This window comes from Mastomys coucha, unplaced genomic scaffold (assembly GCF_008632895.1).
Source record: "Mastomys coucha isolate ucsf_1 unplaced genomic scaffold, UCSF_Mcou_1 pScaffold16, whole genome shotgun sequence".
NCBI classification, from domain to species: Eukaryota; Metazoa; Chordata; class Mammalia; order Rodentia; family Muridae; genus Mastomys; species Mastomys coucha.
In genome coordinates this window covers 76,204,553-76,222,443 of record NW_022196898.1, presented here as the reverse complement: position 1 = coordinate 76,222,443, position 17,891 = coordinate 76,204,553, and the positions used below count along the sequence as shown (strand labels likewise).

The window sequence follows — 17,891 nt, the reverse complement described above, 5'->3', positions numbered from 1 at the left end:
CTATACTTACTTTTAAGGGGATGCTTTTCTAGTGCAAATGAATTCCCCTTATTCTTCCAGTTTCCAGTTCTGCAATCCACCATCTGTATTAAATGAATATGTGCTCAACAGAGCAATAAAGTTTGTTATATTAGCCTTTGGGAGACAAATGACTTGTTACAATTTTCTAGGTTAGCTAACATGAAATTCCCACTGTACTGCTGATCCTCAAACTAGGCTAGGGTGTTGACAGAATGGCGGCTAAAATCAATGCACAGAGACTGACACAACACCCAGTAAGCCCCCCCCTTTCCTTTTGGTTTTTCTTTCTATCTTTTTTGTTGTTATGGTTTTAGAAATATTTTTTTACTCTTCTGATCCTGCTGAGTGAGTTTCTAATTGTATTTTTTTTCAGTAGTTTGGTCATGTAATGGAGATATTTTAAATATCATTTTTGGTTTCAATTCAGGCTATCAGATTTGGTTTTTTTACTGTTCATGTTACAACCAAAAGAAAGCATGGTTGGGAGAAGATAACAATTAGCTGATACAATATCTTAATGAGTTTTAAAATTGTAAGTTATGCAAAATTTTGGCACTCAGAACAGAGACAAATTAGACATCAAAATAAGACATGGGCATAATTTCATGTTCTGAATCTAATCACTGGTGATGTGTATGGTATTTCCTTTGGCATTTACACATCTGCTGTCAGGAATGTAGACTAAAACATAAACACCTACATATAGAGACATCTACATACTTCTTTTTTAGCAAGCAGTCTGCTCACCTATCATCTTGCTTTGACTTAATCTATCTTACATCTACATCAGAATACTCAAATATGTGTTGTAATCTTCATTTTTCTATGTACTTGCAATATTTTTAGCTCTAATCTAAGACTATCAATCTACTGAAAGATTGCAGGATTTTCCTGTGGCCTAGTCTAGAAATACAGTTAGAGGCTGTTTTCAGATTGAAAGTACAGCAGAATTTAAAATTTATTTTATATTCAAAACAGTTTACATGTAATATTTTTACTTACAGTTTTTATAATAGATATTTTCTTTATTTATACATCAAATGATATCTCCTTTCCCGGTTTCCCCTCCGAAAAAAAAAGAAAAGAAAAGAAAAAAAAACCTATTCCCTCCCCCTCCCCCTGATCACCAATCCATTCTCTCCTGCTTTCTGGCCCTGGCATTGCCCTACACTGGGGAATAGAACCTTCACAGGAACAAGGGCCTCTTCTTCCATTGATGACTGACTAGGCCATTCTCTGCTATGCATATGCTGCTGGAGCCATTAGTCCTACCATGTGTACTCTTTGGTTGGATAAAATTTAAAGGGATCATACCAGTACATGAAAATTCAGAGCTGTATGTCAAATTGAAAATAAGAATTTTTTGTGTTAACTTTGAAATGAGATTATTAATTATGATCAGAGTCATAGGTGTTTGCTTATATTGATGGTGATATTACTTGATTTCTGAAGTTGTCTTTATGTGTGTGTATGTGTGTTCCTCTCTCTTTCTCTCTCTCTCTCTCTCTCTCTCTCTCTCTCTCTCTCTCTCCGTGTGTGTTTTTATTGTTGATATTTTTCAGTACAATTAGAACATTTTTCACAAAAGTTAATCTCACAATGTTGAGCTCTATGATGATCATCATCCTTGTTAACTTGACTGGGCTTGGAATCACCTGTGGGTAGATAATTCACATCTGTATGTGTGTGTATATTTGAGGACATTTTCAGAAACGTTTAACTGAAGAAGAAATAACACCCTGAATGTAGGCAGCCCCATGTCGTGTCATAGAAGGGAGAAAAGAGCAAATCTTATTAGCCTATCTATGTTCCTGCCTGCAGACCCAAGTCCCCTAAGTGCCTCACTGTCCTTACACCATGCCTGTCTGTCCCGATGAACTGCATCCTTCTTAAACTGTCAATCGATATGGACTCTCTTTAATTAAGCTGCATTTTTGTTAGGAATTTCTCACAGCAATAATGAAAGTAACTAATATAAGGCCCTATTCTAGAAATGTTCAAATGTTTTTAGTATTCAAGGAAGGGCAATGAAAATTGACTATTTTATATTTCAAATACATAAAGATATTGCAGTGATGTAATTTAGAAAATTTCCTATACATTGTCTCGAGCATTAATCCAAAAGTGTGTTCAATAACTTCCGCTACTTTTTTATTTCTTTTTCCCCATTTACAAGTGTGAGGGTATGCATACATCTTTCATGCTTGAGCATGTGGAAACCCAACGTTGATGTTAGTAATCATTTCAGTTGCTCTTAAGCCTTATGTTTTGTGTCAAGGTCTCTCAACTAAGCTCAGATCTCACTCCTACAACTGTCCTTGCCAGACAGTTCACTCTCTTTAGCCCCTTACTCTAGGTTCATCTCAGGAGTCTGAACTTACAGATTAGTTGTCACCCCCATTCGACATTTACTGAGCATTCTATCCTTTTGCCTGCATGGCAAGTGTTTTGACTGCTGAGTGATTTTCCTAATCCTCTAGTTTATATTTTAGAGCTTTTACAGCTTAACCATTTGGGCCACTAAAATGTCCCAATTATATTTATATTTTAAGTATTTATAAGGCCATTTATCATCAGAAAGAGGAGAATGAAACAAGTAAACCTCCCAGGTTTCCTCATGCTTGTTCAAAATTGAACATGTTCCACAATTCTCTTTGAATAAAATGAACTAAATATCTCCTAGAGGAAACTGTATGTGATTGTGAAGCAATCAGACTTGTCAAATCAATGCTTTCTGGACTAGAGGCTTATGACCTTGGACATCCTCAGTTTTCCTACATATAAAATAACAGCAGTAATTATAATAGTACATATGAATTACATAATGTGTAAACACAGTGGGATAGTATGAAACACTGTATTATATCAGTTCAGTAGATGATCTTTCATAGATAATTCTATGACTGCTATTGTATGCATAAGATTTTTCTCATCAAGATGACTGTTCACATTCCCAAACTTCTGAATGTGTAGCTGAGGCAACATAGGAATTGTTTTCTGGTTTATTGGCTTATATGAAGCTAATGTTTCCTCTAAATCGAAGAATTTCCTTTAGTGATATCAACACTAGTTTGCATTTATTTTAAGCACATCTAAAGGAGTTGGAGTGTTTTGGCAATTGCTTACTGACTGATGGTTATTCATTCACATGTTTCTAAACAAAACTTGTATTTAATATTCTTTGGATTTGTGTCCCTAAATGAACATTAACTTATCCTTGAAATACCTCTAACTAGAAGATTTGCTTAAAAGTAACAAGAATTCGTATTTATGCTGCTTTGAGATCTCTTGCTATTTGGTCTCATGATGCGTTGATATAAACATTGGGTACTAACACTGGATATTGACAGGCCCATTTTATATGTAATACAGTGGCTCTATAAGCCAACTGAAGATTTCTAAGTTCACACAAAATGTCCTAGTAGGAACTAAAATTCCAATATAAATATCTGCACCAAGTGTTGTGCTTTTAAAAATTATATTGACATGTTCATCTAATGAGTGGCTTTTGGCCATTTAATCTAGCAGCTGTGCAGTAAGTCTTGTACTAGAAAACAAAAAGTGAAAAAAGTAAACCTGTCCACCTCTGGAATGTAGATCAAGGAACATCAATGCTTGAGAGACATGGTCTACCACTTCAGCCACTAAGTTATGAAAATATTTAGGAAAAAAAAAGAGAGATGGCAAAACTGTCAATCCTTTCACCAGGAGTCTGTGAGTATTATTTCTTCTCATGAGGTCACATAAGCACACAATAGAACATCTTTTTGCTCTATGAAAGTAGCACAGTGAAAACCAACCCAGAAGGATCTACACAGTGGGTTATAGCAGGAAGTTTCTGAAAGGAAGTTGAAATTTGATGAATGGAAACAGCATGAGTAACATTTTCAGCTTTCATGGTTTTAGCTTGAAGATAGGTACCCAGTTGGTTATTAAGGATGACTAGGACATCTAAAGTAAGTCCACAGGCTTTGTGACCTAAAGAATAAGTTGCTGCTTGAGGGTCAGGGTCACTGGTGAGTAAGGGTAGAATCACGAAAGAGGGAAATATCTCCTGATCTGCACATAGACACTGCAATGGTCTGTAGCTGCCTTCTAAGCCACCTATGCCCATGGATTATTACAAGGAACCCAGTTGAGGTTTGCATTGGGTCTGTCTCCTGAGATGGAATATGCAGTTGGCACACAACCAAATCAATTGATTACTTAAACAAAACATCATCACTTTCTGAAGGAGTGCAATAAAATCCACGACTCCCATAACATAATGCTCTCAGCATCTGGAATAAAATCCATACTGCTCACTCCCACTGACATCCTTTTATCTTTGTTGTGCATTTGTAAGTTTTCACTCAGGAAGCCTTTATCATGTTGAGGTTTGGTCTGTTGCTATGTAATGTAATGCTAAATACTGGACCTGGTTGCCTCAGGGAAAGGGGATCCTCAGGTAGACCAAGTGATACTATGTAACCTTACCTCCCCCATGTCATCCCTGATTTGTCAACAAAGATGCTTATAGCCTTTAGCTGGGCAAAAGGGAGATGAGCAGGATATGGGGAAGGACATAGGCTTGGGATATGAGGAAGGACAGCGTGAAGGAAGAGAAGAAGGTGGAGAGAGGAGACTCCACAGGATAGGTGAGCCATGAAAACATGGCCACAAGGGCCAGCCAATTGGAGTTAAGAGGAGCCCAAATGGAACATGGCAAGTTAAAACTCAGGGTTATGATAGGGAAGTAGACATTAATAGCTTAGAGGTTAGATATCTGCCTAGCTCTAGTGCTGTTTAAGGCTTATTATAAATATAAAAGTTTTGTGTCCTTTATCTGAGAACTGAAGGTGGGTTAGCGACCCCTGAATGAGATTAAATACTTAATACAACATTAAAAAGTCAATGCTAAGGTCATATGTTACCCATGAGGTACCATTTCAGAAAATTATTTTCAAAAAATGTTTCTCTTTTGCTAATAAAGGACCACCACATAATGTTTGGAATCAAAGACAAGAATAAGCCCTACATTTAATTATCCACACTTTGGCTTGCACTTCAACAGAACACCAGCTTCTTTCCCATCTTGAGGGGACAGTTGTTTTCTAACTCATTTCTCCTGAATCTCCAAATCCTTTACAGCCATAAAATCAAGAACATATGGAAGCCACAGAAACTTGCACAAGGTGACCACTAGTCAACCTTCCCAAGGTAGGACATCTAATGGGAAGTTAATACCACTGTGCTTGCTTCTTAAACATCACCTACTAGCATCTCTATGACTGGGGATGATGAAAAACTGTAGACCCAATTTCCATGAAAGAAGGAGACTGACTATTTTCACCTTAGAAGCACACTCAGAAACATTTCCTAAACCCAAAGAACAACTTATCCCAACCTTCTTCAGCCATGATCTTCATGTTGCTTTTTAATTAAAAGGACTCTGTAGTTGAGGTTGGCCTGGGACTCACAATTTATCTGGCTTGTGACAATCTTTCTACCTTGTCTCTTTGACTGTTACTAGTATTAAAGTCATTCATCATATGCCTAACATGATCCACTAACTCATTTATCCAGGAGATCAGAGACTTGGAGAGAAAAGGACCTACCATACCTGTACCAGCCCTGGGAATTGAGGGTTTCTTTTTAATCACAAATGATAATTTTATCAGGCTATAAGAGCTACTAAATTGTTTATATGCCAGCAAGAAGGCCCCAAAATATAGTTTACTGATTCCATTTTAATTACCTCTGCAAATAGTTATTTGGTATAAGTAAAGTTTAGACAAATCAGGACATGTTTTAGTCTGTCAAAAATCGCATTACAACATTTATTAATGCCCATAAAGATAAAAGGTACCGAGAAATACACAGGATCTGCATTAAAACATCATTCCACATTGTTAACTCTTGTCATATGATGAACTTTTGAGAATGTAGACATTCAACTTTATTCATCTCAATATTTTCCTGTACCATGAAAGCCAACACAATAATTCAGCTGATATACTTTTTCATCTAGGTAGCTGAGTACTTTCTCTTTTCTTCCTCTGTACAAATTTTGATCTTCCCTATAAAAGGTAAAAATAAATGGTATTCAATAAAATAACACATCTTACAAGAGTCCTAGGATATCCACCAAAATATCACTTCTGCAGCAAAGGTCAAAACTACCCACAAGATGCAACAATCATAAAGTATTTGAAGTGATCTCTTTGTTGTTATTTCTTCACTGTGATATTTCCAGGCATAATGGCTTTATACTTCAATTCATCAGAAAATAAAATTAATTCTAGGGTTTAGGAAAATTAAGAAAAATAATTCTTGTTAGTTTCTTTGAAATTTAGTTTTAAAGTTCTTTTACCCAAGTTTTTAAAGTGAGTGTCTATAGACAGTCTCAATCATGAGAGAGAACTGCTCACAATCCATCTCTAACAGGAACCACAGTACTTTGTTTTACATTTGTAGTTTCAAAAACTCTGTACATGTGTTATCTCACTTGAGCACTACACAACTTATACTTAGAAGATAGCACTGATACCATCATCAGAGAAATACCAAGTGAGGACAAATGAGTTGCTACAAAATACAGAATCACAATCTAAACAAGATATTATTGTGAAATTTTCTTTATTCTCTTTCCCCCTAAACATTTTTTAGAGCAGTATGAGGAGCTTATGATTTTTAATGTATTTACACACTGGGACTAATTTTAAAATTAAGATTGATTTTGTAATATTCTTAATTAACTAATTCAATGACTAATACTCCCAATGAAATTAAATAGGGCTGATCTTTGTCATCAGACTTTCTTGGAGCAAATTCATTAGTAATTAAATCGTGGCATGAAATTAATTTTAAATACCCACATCCCACCTATTAAAGCCACCTCACCAATAGTAATTTAAATAAAATCCTTTTGTTTATCACAATTCCTTTCAGTAGTAGAGCAACCTTGACTGCTTATCCAATTTGGCAATGGGCAATTTACTTCAGCTGGTAATTAGGATGTTGGTTAGAGCATCCTTTCTAATGTTTACATGAGCCAAATATTAATGTTTTGGTCCAATTTGTGAATTAGATTTTGTAGAATCCACAAACAGAGGTCTATAATTAAATGCCTAAACTAGAAATATGTTTTAAGATTTGACAAGCTAACATTTTAAATTGCCCTTTAATATCACTTCTTGATGTCCTTCTGGATCCTGGGTAGATATGGTCTGGGTTGGTACTATAGCTCCACCAGGAACTAGTGGAAAATATCCGGCAGCAATTACACTCTGACTCTACTTCTCGATTTGTAAAGTCAGATAATCATGCCATTGGGTTATCAAGGTTTAAGTGAGTAATGTAAAGTGCTTAGAGACAAATCTGATCTACTACTTCAGGAACTTTTGCTTGTGTTGCTAACAGAACATTTAGCTTCATGCAAAGTAACACCATAGTAAAACTTCAAGATGATGATTCACTTTTTTAATAAGGAAGACATTCTAGAAAGAATATAGATGTTGGTTCTCTCTCACTCCAGGGGAATATAAGTTTTTCCATAGGATAGATAATAAGCAAATCACATATTGAATATCCATCAAATGAACTTTAAAATATTTTGTTCTCAAGCCTTCAATTGTATATAAAGTGATTTACTTATAAAGTATTTGGATAGTAGATTTGGTTTGCAAAATGCAGGAGGCACTTCTAAAAGGCATCCAGAAGTTGGGGTAGATTTCAGAGTTTTGTGCCAAGGAATTACCAAAAAAAAGTTACTTTCTGTGGTTCCTAATCAGCAGCAGAAAACTGGATGGATGGGTATGTGTGTATGTGTGTGTGTGTGTGTGTGTGTGTGTGTGTGTGTGTGTGTGAGAGAGAGAGAGAGAGAGAGAGAGAGAGAGAGAGAGAGAGGTTGAGAGAGAGAGATCTTGAAACATACTTTCTAATGGAGTATCTCCATCAAGTCACTCTCTTCAGAGCTCAGGCAATGTTGTGGAAGAAGGGAAAAAAGTGTAAGAGCTAGATGGGGTGGAGGGTACAGAATAACAAGACCCTCCAAACCAACAGAGCAAAGCCCATATGAACTCACATGGATTGAACCAAAATGCAAAGGCCCTGTGTGGGTCTTCATCAGGTTCTTTGAACATATATTTAGTATTTTATGGGACTCCTGAATGTGCAAATGAGTGTGTCTCTGATACTTGTGTCTTCTCTTGATGTTCTTTTCCTTATGTCGGTTTGCCTTGTTCAACTTTTGTGTGTGTGTGTGTGTGTTTTGTTTGTTTGTTTTATCTTACTATATTTTATTTTGTTATATTTACTTGCTATTTCTTAGAAGCCTGTTCTTTTCTGAGAGAAATAAAAGGAGTGAATCAGATGTGAGGGCAAGTGGGGAGGAACTGGAAGGAGTTGAGGGAGGGGAAAAATATAATACAAAATTAATTCAAACACAAAATAATCTAAATGGACTCACCATATAATGGGTTGGAGCAATGTCCAAACTAGACAATTTATGCAGTCACATAAAACTTCTAATACCAGGAATAAATTATGTATTGTTGAATTGTTGGCCATAAAGGTCCCATGGAACCCTGTAACACTGCAAGCTTCTGCCAATGTTGTTCTCTAGAGTCTACAGTAATGCTCCATTACTGAAGACATCACTTATTTGTATCATTAAACATGAAGAAGTTGAGCTGGTACCCAATTAGTAGCCTCACCTCCTGCTGACTAGTGTTCATGGTGATGAAAGGTATTCTGTATACTACTAGGAGAGAAAGTTAATCACCAGAGTCCCATATTTACAAGCCCTGTGACCTACAGCAGTGCCTGGCCTGCAAGAAACACTGGCAATAAATGCATACATGTTAAAGGAATAAACAACCACTTTTTTTGATTGGGAGATGGAACATATACCTAAAATTGCTAAACTTACCAAGAATCTGAGACTATTAGACCTAGAGGGGAGACCTACTGCTATTATTCTGTTGAAGAAACAGCAATAAATTGACTCCTAACAGTGGATGTATGGCTATACTCAGATTTGTACCTTGCTCAACTTCATCAGAGAAAACTCAATGAGGTAGATGCCAGTTAACAAAGAGATTCTCAAGACAACATGCAAAGAGAGACTTTGGAGTATTCACTCGTAAATGGGATGGAGTCACCAAATCCCTCTCCACCAGGATCCAACATCTAAGCAAAAGAGGATGCAAAGGATTTTAACAGCCAGATCTGGTGGATAAATTCAAAGCTCATGGCAGCATGGACAAGACCTGCACAGGTTCAAGCCAGATGTGGTCCCAGCACTGAGAGGGGAAAGTGGACATGGTGTCCTATCTTTAATGGAGAAGCTGTTTGGAACTGATAAGCACCACTGGAAAAGGAGAATTCTGTTTTCTCCAATGGATTGTCAGTTGTTAGATCTTCCTCTCTCCAGGGCATGCTCCATGTCTAGGAGAAATTGGCAAATACAAAACGAACTCCATATTTTGTTTTACTGTCTTTCTGAGGTCTTTTTGTTTTTTTGTTTATCTTGTTTGCATGTGTGTGTTTATTTTGTGTTTATTTTATCTCGCATGTTTGTTTATTTTGTTTTGAAAGGGAAAGAAGAAGAGGAGAAAATAACAAGTTGAGTTGGGAGGGAGGTGTGGAGGATCTGAGAAGAGTGGGAAGGAGAAATAACAAGATCAAAATATATTATATGAAAAACTTAAATAAAACAGATATTGCTTATGTCCAAATACAGTCCCTAAAGGCACTAAGAGAAAAGAACAAAAGAATAGTCTTGACTAGTCTGTTAGTCCCATCCTCTGCTGATCGCAGATGCATGTTTTGTACTGTGGTTATTTCCAAATTCTTTTTCTTCCTTTCTCTCTCTCTCTCTCTCTCTCTCTCTCTCTCTGCCTGTCTCTCTCTGTCTCTCTCTCTCTCTCTCCTCTCTCTCTCTTTCTTCTGTAGATCTCTTCAGATACACCAAAAGAGGGTTTTGGATTGCATTTTAGATAGTTATGAGCCACCATGTGGTTGCTGGGAATTGAACTCAAGACCTCTGGAATGACAGTCAGTGCTTTTAACCTCTGAGCCATCTCTTTAGCCCCAAATTATTTCTTGTATATCCTACTTTCACCCATATGGCTTGCTCTGCCTAAAAAATTCCTTTTTAGTGCACCTAGTGACCTGCTCAGTCATCAAAACATAGTTCATATTTACTTTTTCCACACGCTACTCCTAGCTTTTCAAATATGTAGGCCCTTTCTGTCCATCATAGCTAGAACTGTAGTCTTATATTTTAGTCATTTACCAGTTAAAATCACAGACATATTACATGGGCTAAAATCTACCTATACCACTGCAATAGTCATATGGGCATGATCAAGTAAAGAGCTACTCATTGATAACTGTGGATAACAGGAGTAACATTTAGTTAACCTAGTCAATTAATATAATTATTTCTTGTTTGTATTCCTATATCAATTACAAACATACTGTATAAGTTCAATGTTAGTGAGAAAATTTTTCATTATTTTACCTCTAAATTAGCAATTGTGCCATAGTGAATTTCATGTAACTATATAAGGCGATATATAATTGTAAAGTCCACTTATAAGAAAATATCCAAAAGAAAGCTTAAAATAAATCATCCTGTTGTACTTGAAAAGAATGGTATACATGTTATTAAACTCTAAATTTAATATTTATTCATACTGTATCATCTTATTAATTCTAGGCTATCCTGAAACTAGCCATCAAGCTGCTTCAGCCTTCTAAATACTAGGATTTGGGGAATTTGCCACTGCACAGAGCTTGAGTCCAGAATTACTACTACATGTAAAACAATATGATTTGTATATATGAAGTGTATATGTGTTGAAGGCTGCTCACCTGTATGTGCAAGCATATTGGCTAGAGGTTGATATTGCATATCTTTCTCTATCACTTTACATCTTAATTTTTGAAACAACATCTCTGATAGAGCATGGAATTTGATTGTTGGCTAGACTGGCTGGCCAGTGAGCCCCAAAGGGCTACCTGTCTCTGCCCCACCAACACAGAGTTACAAATCCATTACACCTGGCTCATATGTGAGTGCTGAACCATTTGAAGCATGTGAGTGCTTTACCTACTGAACAATTTGTCCAATACTCAAAATATGATGCTAACAAAATTAATTTATTTAAAATGATGAAATTCCTCAGGGTGTATCTATCAAATTCTACTTTCATTTGTGATATTTTTAACTTGAGCAATAAACAAGTATGTGAAGTAGAAGAGAATATATTTAGCCTTTCAAAAAACTGAAAAGATGACACTAAGATAATTTTAAAAAAATGAGTTTTGAGTTACTATGTAATTATTGTCAGTATTTGTGTGTGAGAAAAGGTACTTTCTTTTGAATTAACCTGTAAACAATAACATTTCTTTCTGAGTATTGAGTGCTTCTTAAACATTTTCCAGAAAGTTATAAAGTGTATATGGAATAGCACAGGTGAATTAAATATGGAAATGTTTAAGAGCAGATGAATGGGTGACTTCCTCTATCATGTTTCTAGTCAGATAATTAAAACAGGAGAACCCAAACATTGACTCATTAAGGCTGTAAAGCTAAGATTCCTAACAGATTAGGAAAAGGCAAATTACTAAATAAACAATCTTGGATGAGTTGACTACATAAGAAAATAAGATTGCTCTGTTAAAATAAATGATTGGTTTTCAGATAGAACTATTTCCAATTTTCTGAGCAAGTGCCAAACTGATTTCCAGAGTAGTTGTACCAGCTTGCAATCCCACCAGCAATGAGGAAGTGTTCCTCTTTCTTCACATCCTTTCAAGCATCTGCTGTCACCTATGTTTTTGATCTCAGCAATTCTGACTGGTGTGAAGTAGAATCTCAGGGTCCATTTAATTTGCATTTCCCTGATGACTAAGGATGTTGAACATTTCTATAAGTGCTTCTCAGCCATTTGAGATTCCTCAATTGAGAATTATTTGTTTAGCTCTGTTCCCCACTTTTAATAGCTATTTGGTTCTCTGGAGTCTAACTTCTTGAGTTCTTTGTATATTTTGGATATTAGCCCTCTATCAAATGCAGGGTTGGTAAAGATTTTTCCCCAATCTGTTGGTTGCTGTTTTGTCCTATAGACAGTGTCCTTTGCCTTACTGAAGCTTTGCAATTTTATGAGGTCCCATTTGTCAATTCTAGATCTTAGAGTGTAAGCCACTGGTGTCCTTTTCAGGATATTTTCCCCTTCTGCGCATGCATTTGGGGTTCCTTCCCACTTTCTCTTCCATTAGATTCAGTGTATCTGGTTTGATGTGGAGGTTCTTGATCCACTTGGACTTGAACTTTGTACAAGGAGATAATAATGTATCAATTTGCATTCTTCTACATGTTGACTGCCAGTTGAATCAGCATCATTTGTTGAAAATGCTGTCTTTTTTTTTCCCCTTAGGATGGTTTTGGCTTTTTCGTCAAAGATCAAGTGACCACAGGTGTGTGAGTTTATTTCTGGGTCTTCAATTCTATTCCATTGATCTATCTATCTGTCTCTGTACCAATACCATGTCTTTTTGTTTTTTGTTTGTTTGTTTGATTGTTTTTATCACTATGGGATGGTGATTTCCCAGAAGTTCTTTTATTGTTGAGAATGGTTTTCACTATCCTGGATTTTCTGTTGTTCCAGATGAATTTGAAGATTGCACTTTCTATCTCTTTGAAGAATTGAGTTGGAATTTTGATGGTGAGTGCATTGAATCTGTAGATTGCTTGTGGTAAGAAAGCTATTTTTTTCTTTATTTACATGTAAATTTCTCCATTCCCAGTTTCCCCTTCAAAAAACAAAGAAACAAACACAAACAAACCCCTGTTGCCTCCCACTTCCCCATGCCTGCCACCCCACCCTCTCCCACTTTCTGGCCCTGGCATTCCCCTACACTGGGGCACAGAACCTTCACAAGGCTGAGGCCCTCTCCTCCTATTGCTGATCGAATTTGCAATCTTCTACTATACACATGCTGCCAGAACAATCAGACCCCTCCATGTGCAGTCCTTGGTTGGTGGTTGAGACCCTGGGAGCTCTGAGGGTACTACTTAGTTCATATTGTTGTTAGTCCTAAGGGGCTTCAAACCCCTCAGCTCCATTGGACCTTTCTCTAACTCCTTCACTGGGGACCCTGTACTCAGTTCAATAGATGGCTGTGAGCCTCTACATCTGTGTTAGTCAGGAACTGTCAGAACCTCTTAGGAGATAGCTATATTTAGACTGGCTTGCCCTTCCTTCAGTCCCTGCTCTCTGCAACTCCTTCCATGGGTATTTGGTTCCCCCTTTTAAGAAGAAATGAAATGTCCTGCTGATCCATCTTCTGAGGTCTTCGCTTTATTTCTTCAGAGACTTGGTGTTTACAGCAGCCTAATTTATAATAGCCAGACTCTAGAAAGAACCAAGATGTCCCTCAACAGAAGAATGGATACAGAAAATGTGGTACATTTTCACAATGGAAAATTACTCAGCTATTAAAAACAATGACTTCATGAAATTCTCAGGCAAATGGATGGAACTAGAAACTATCATCCCAAGTGAGGTAACTCAGACACAAAAGAATACATATTGTATGTACTCAAGTGGATTTTAGACCAAAAGCTCTCAATACCCACAATTCAACCCACAAACTATATGTAGCATAAGAAGAAGGAAGTCCAAAGTATAGATGCTTATATTCTACATAGAACAGGGAACAAAATCATCACAAGAGGTAGACAGAGGGAGGGACATGGGTGAAATAGAGGAGGGGGAAGGAAAAGGGGGGCAGGAAGAGGTATAGGAAGGAACAGGAGAGAAGTACAGAGGGTGAGAAATTTGAATAGAAACATGTAGCAGTGGGGGATTGAGAACTGGGGTAGCCACTAGAAAGTCCCAGACTCTGGGGAAACAAGAGGCTCCCAGGAGCCAATGGCTATGACTTTAGCCAAAATCCCCAACAATGGGGAGATAGAACCTGTAGAGGACACCTCCAGTGGATAGGCACAGCCCCCAGTTGAGGAATGGCGCCACATATGCATCTCAAAATTTTTAACCAAGAAATGTTCCTGTCCAAAGGAAAGACAGGGGCAAAAAAAAAAAAAAATGGAATGGAGACTGAAGGAAAGGCCACCCAGAAACCACCCCACCTAGAGATCCATCCCATCTGCAGACACCAAACTCCCACACTATTGCTGATGCTTAGAAGCGCTTGATGATAGGAGCCTGATATGGTTGTTCCCTGAGAGGTTCTACCAGCACTTGACCAATACAGATGTATATACTCAGAGCCAACCATCTGAATGAGCCCAGGGACTCTGTCTTAGTCAGGGTGTCTATTCCTGGACAAACATCATGGCCATGAAGCAAATTGGGGAGGAAAGGGTTTATTTGGCTTACTTCCACACTGCTGTTTGTCATGAAGGAAGTCAGGACTGGAACTCAAGCAGGTCAGGAAGCAGGAGCTGATGCAGAGGCAATGGAGAGATGTTTCTTACTGGCTTGCTTCTCCTGGCTTGCTCAGCCTGCTCTCTTATAGAACCCAAGACTTCCAGCCCAGGGATGGCACCACCCACAAGGGGCCCTACCCCCTTGATCACTAATTGAGAAAATGCCCCACAGCTGGATCTCATGGAGGCACTTCCCCAACTAAGCTCCCTTCTCTGAGATAACTCCAGCCTGTGTCAAGTTGACACACAAAACCAGCCAGTAATACAGACCCCAATGGAAGAATTTGGTGAAGGAGTTAAAGGTGTTTGCAACAACATAAAGGAAAACAATATCAACTAATTGGATCACCCAGAGCTCCTAGGGCTAAACCACCAACCAAAGGGTATAACTGGAGGGAGCCAAGACTCCAGATACATATGTAGCTGAGGATGGACTTATCTAACATCAATGGGGCTGTGTGGGGCTTGATGCCAAAGCATAGGGGGATGCTGCAGGGATGAGTCAAGAGTGAGTAAATGGGTGGAGAGGCATCCTCACAGAGGCAAAATGGAAGGGGGAGAGGGGGAATGGGATTGGGGGTTGTGGAGGGGTAACAGTGAAGGGGGATATCATTTGAAATGTAAACAAATAAAATGATTAATAAAAAATAAATGATTGGCAGATAAAGGAATAAATGTAAAGAAAAACCTGAAGGAAAATGGTGATGACTTTGTGTTTGATCATGATGTAAAGAGCATTTCTATAGATAGGAAGATATAAGGGGAAAATTCATAAAACAGAGAAGTAAAACATAGCAAAATTAAGAAAAACTATAATAATAATAATATACTTGGTAGCTGAGAATATGAAATCTGTGAAAAAAAGATGTGGTTTTCACAGCTGTTCTTCTATGAACATCAAGTAAGACATTTAACCTTTCTGTACCTTGATTCTCTAACATATAAAATATTTGTAATAATTATAACAATAACTCTTATTACTGTATAATGTAATAACTCATCATGAAAATTTTTTCTGAAAATATTTCTTGGAAATGAATAAGATAATGGTCCTTAGTCACTTGGAAGAAACATTGAAACGTTAAATAGAGGCAGGGAAATATTTAGAATATAAATAATAGACCAAAGATTTAGCATTGACATTACAAATATTTCTTATGCATCTCCTTTGAGATGGCTCAGAGATGAGAGACATGAATACACAATTTGCACCTTAAAAACAATTGGAGCAGCTAGAAGTGCAGATCATGTTGATTCCTAATTGTTAGAACAAAGAGTGAGTCTTGATATTTGCAGTTTTCATGTTGCCTGCACTAATCAAGCTATCTGAGGAAAAACAATGATCTATAGAACCACTTATTCTGATTTCAGTACAAGTAATGTTTTAACTGACAAGATTTTCAGAGATAAGTACTGACTTTTTCTTTCCTTACATATATTAAAGGGCTTGATTCTGCCTTATATGGCATCTGAAAATTTAGATCTCACTGTGTATCACTAATTATCTTCAGAATGTTCTGATGCATCCTAAGTTTTTCCTTACATTTGGTCCTGAAACCTTGGTCTTCATTTGACAGTTGTTACTGTCTTATAACTTCTCATCCTTCCTTTGCTTTAACCAGTCCTACAAAGATTGAGACAGCAGGAGAAAGAAGACAAAGGGTGTTGAAAGGGTGATTTTAATCAGTTGCCTACCTTCTGATGACAATACCAGTGTACTAGTCTCATTAGAATCAAATGCAGGCTCCCATATTAAATCTGCGTTATATAATAACATACAAATTTCATCCCTTGATTTGCTCCATTGTAAGGTGTTTGTCATCAATGAAATTTTCTGATATAAATCTGAGGCAGATTTTAGAGACATAATTTAAAGGAAGACATGATGAGGTTAGTTTACAGTAATCCACACTGTTATTTGAGATAGGCTGCTATTCGTTATTTGAACGTGATTTTATATTTTTTATTGCTGTCTTCCTATGACCTTTAACTGGGAAACATATATAAAGATTGCACACTAATGTTTCAAGTGATTCCTTTCATTGTTTTGGTAGGCTTTATACATACGGTTCTTATTGTCGCTGTAGAAGGGAGAGGTAAAATCAATTTCCTCTTTAACATATTGATAAACAACTCCAGATATAAGAGGTAGAGAGGAGAAACTAGACTTACCTTTGTGTGACCTACATAGGAATGCTGGAAAAAATTAATTCCAGAATATTATGTCAACATTCCTGGAAGCCGTGGATATGATTTACATAGTAGGTCTTCTCTCTCCACCCAGATGCTTTCATCTCGATACTGTAAATTGCTTTCATTTTCCCCTCCGAGCCATGCACTTGAGGCATTGTTGTGATAAATTATGGAGGTACAGAACTGAAAATGGTGTGTAGATTGTCTAAGAAATTGAGTGCAGTCAGCCTTAAAAGTGGTAGATGATGTGCCAGGCAGCTCCCTTACCCTGGCCATGTCCCATATGTCCTCAATGAACAGCTGCTTTCAACTTTGCCTTTTACCCAGAGAGCATGAGAGTTGCTGGATTTATTGAATTAATAACCACTCCATTATGTGTGTTTTGTTTTCCTGTGACCGTGAAATCTGGCTCTAATGTTAGGAAAGTGTAAGACAGCTCTTCTTAACAAACAAGGCGGTTATCTATTTGGGGGTCATTATTTAATACTTAATCTTTTGGGGTAGAAAATAATAGGGAAATCCTTTCAAATCTGGGGTAGAATGTTTTTAACAGTGTTGAGTTAAAAAAGAATTTTGTGGGTTACACAGAAAGATAGAATCTGGCTTCCACTGTGATTTGTGGTCTGAAGCATTGCTACTGACTGCAGTGATTTTGTGATTGGATGGAGTGCTTTTATTGAACATTTGTTTTTGTTTTTGTTTTTTTAATTTTTTTTTGAAAGCAGAATGTTATACAAATATGCAGGTATGAATGTATAAACACATATTCCTCAGTAATATCTCTGTACCTTCACAACTATTATCACCTATCAATCACTTTATCTATCTATCTATCTATCTATCTATCTATCTATCTATCTATCTATCTATCTGTCAGCTGTCTGTCTGTCTTAGGGTTTTACTGCTGTGAATAGACACTATGATGGAGGCAATTATTATAAAGGAAAACAATGAATCCTGGCTGGCTTACACGTTCAGAGAGTTCAGTCTACTATCATCAAGATGGGAACATGGCAGTGTCCAGGCAGGCATGAGACTGGAGGAGCTGAGAGTTCTTCATCCAAAGGCATACAGAAGGAGTCTATCTCCCATGTGGCTAGGACAAGGGTCTTAAAACCCATCCCCTAAGTTATACACTCCAACAAGACACACCTATTCCAACAAGGCTACATCTACTATAATAAGGCCACATCTCCTAATAATGCTGGTCACTCCCTGGGCTAAGAATATTCAA

The 17,891-nt window shown here is 37.2% G+C and overlaps 1 protein-coding gene across 7 annotated transcripts in view; it reads right to left on the bottom strand.

Annotated features, from left to right (window-relative positions):
* The window catches only part of LOC116093765, a 187,984-nt gene that overhangs the window by 140,061 nt on the left and 30,032 nt on the right, over positions 1–17,891 (bottom strand). The window contains exon 3 of one of the 7 annotated variants that reach the window (XR_004119835.1): positions 5,810–6,080. The exons of the other annotated variants lie outside the window; for them this stretch is intronic. The gene's annotated coding sequence lies outside the window, so the exon portion shown is untranslated. Of the gene's footprint in view, positions 1–5,809; positions 6,081–17,891 lie in introns of those variants that run through there. 7 annotated transcript variants of the gene reach the window in all.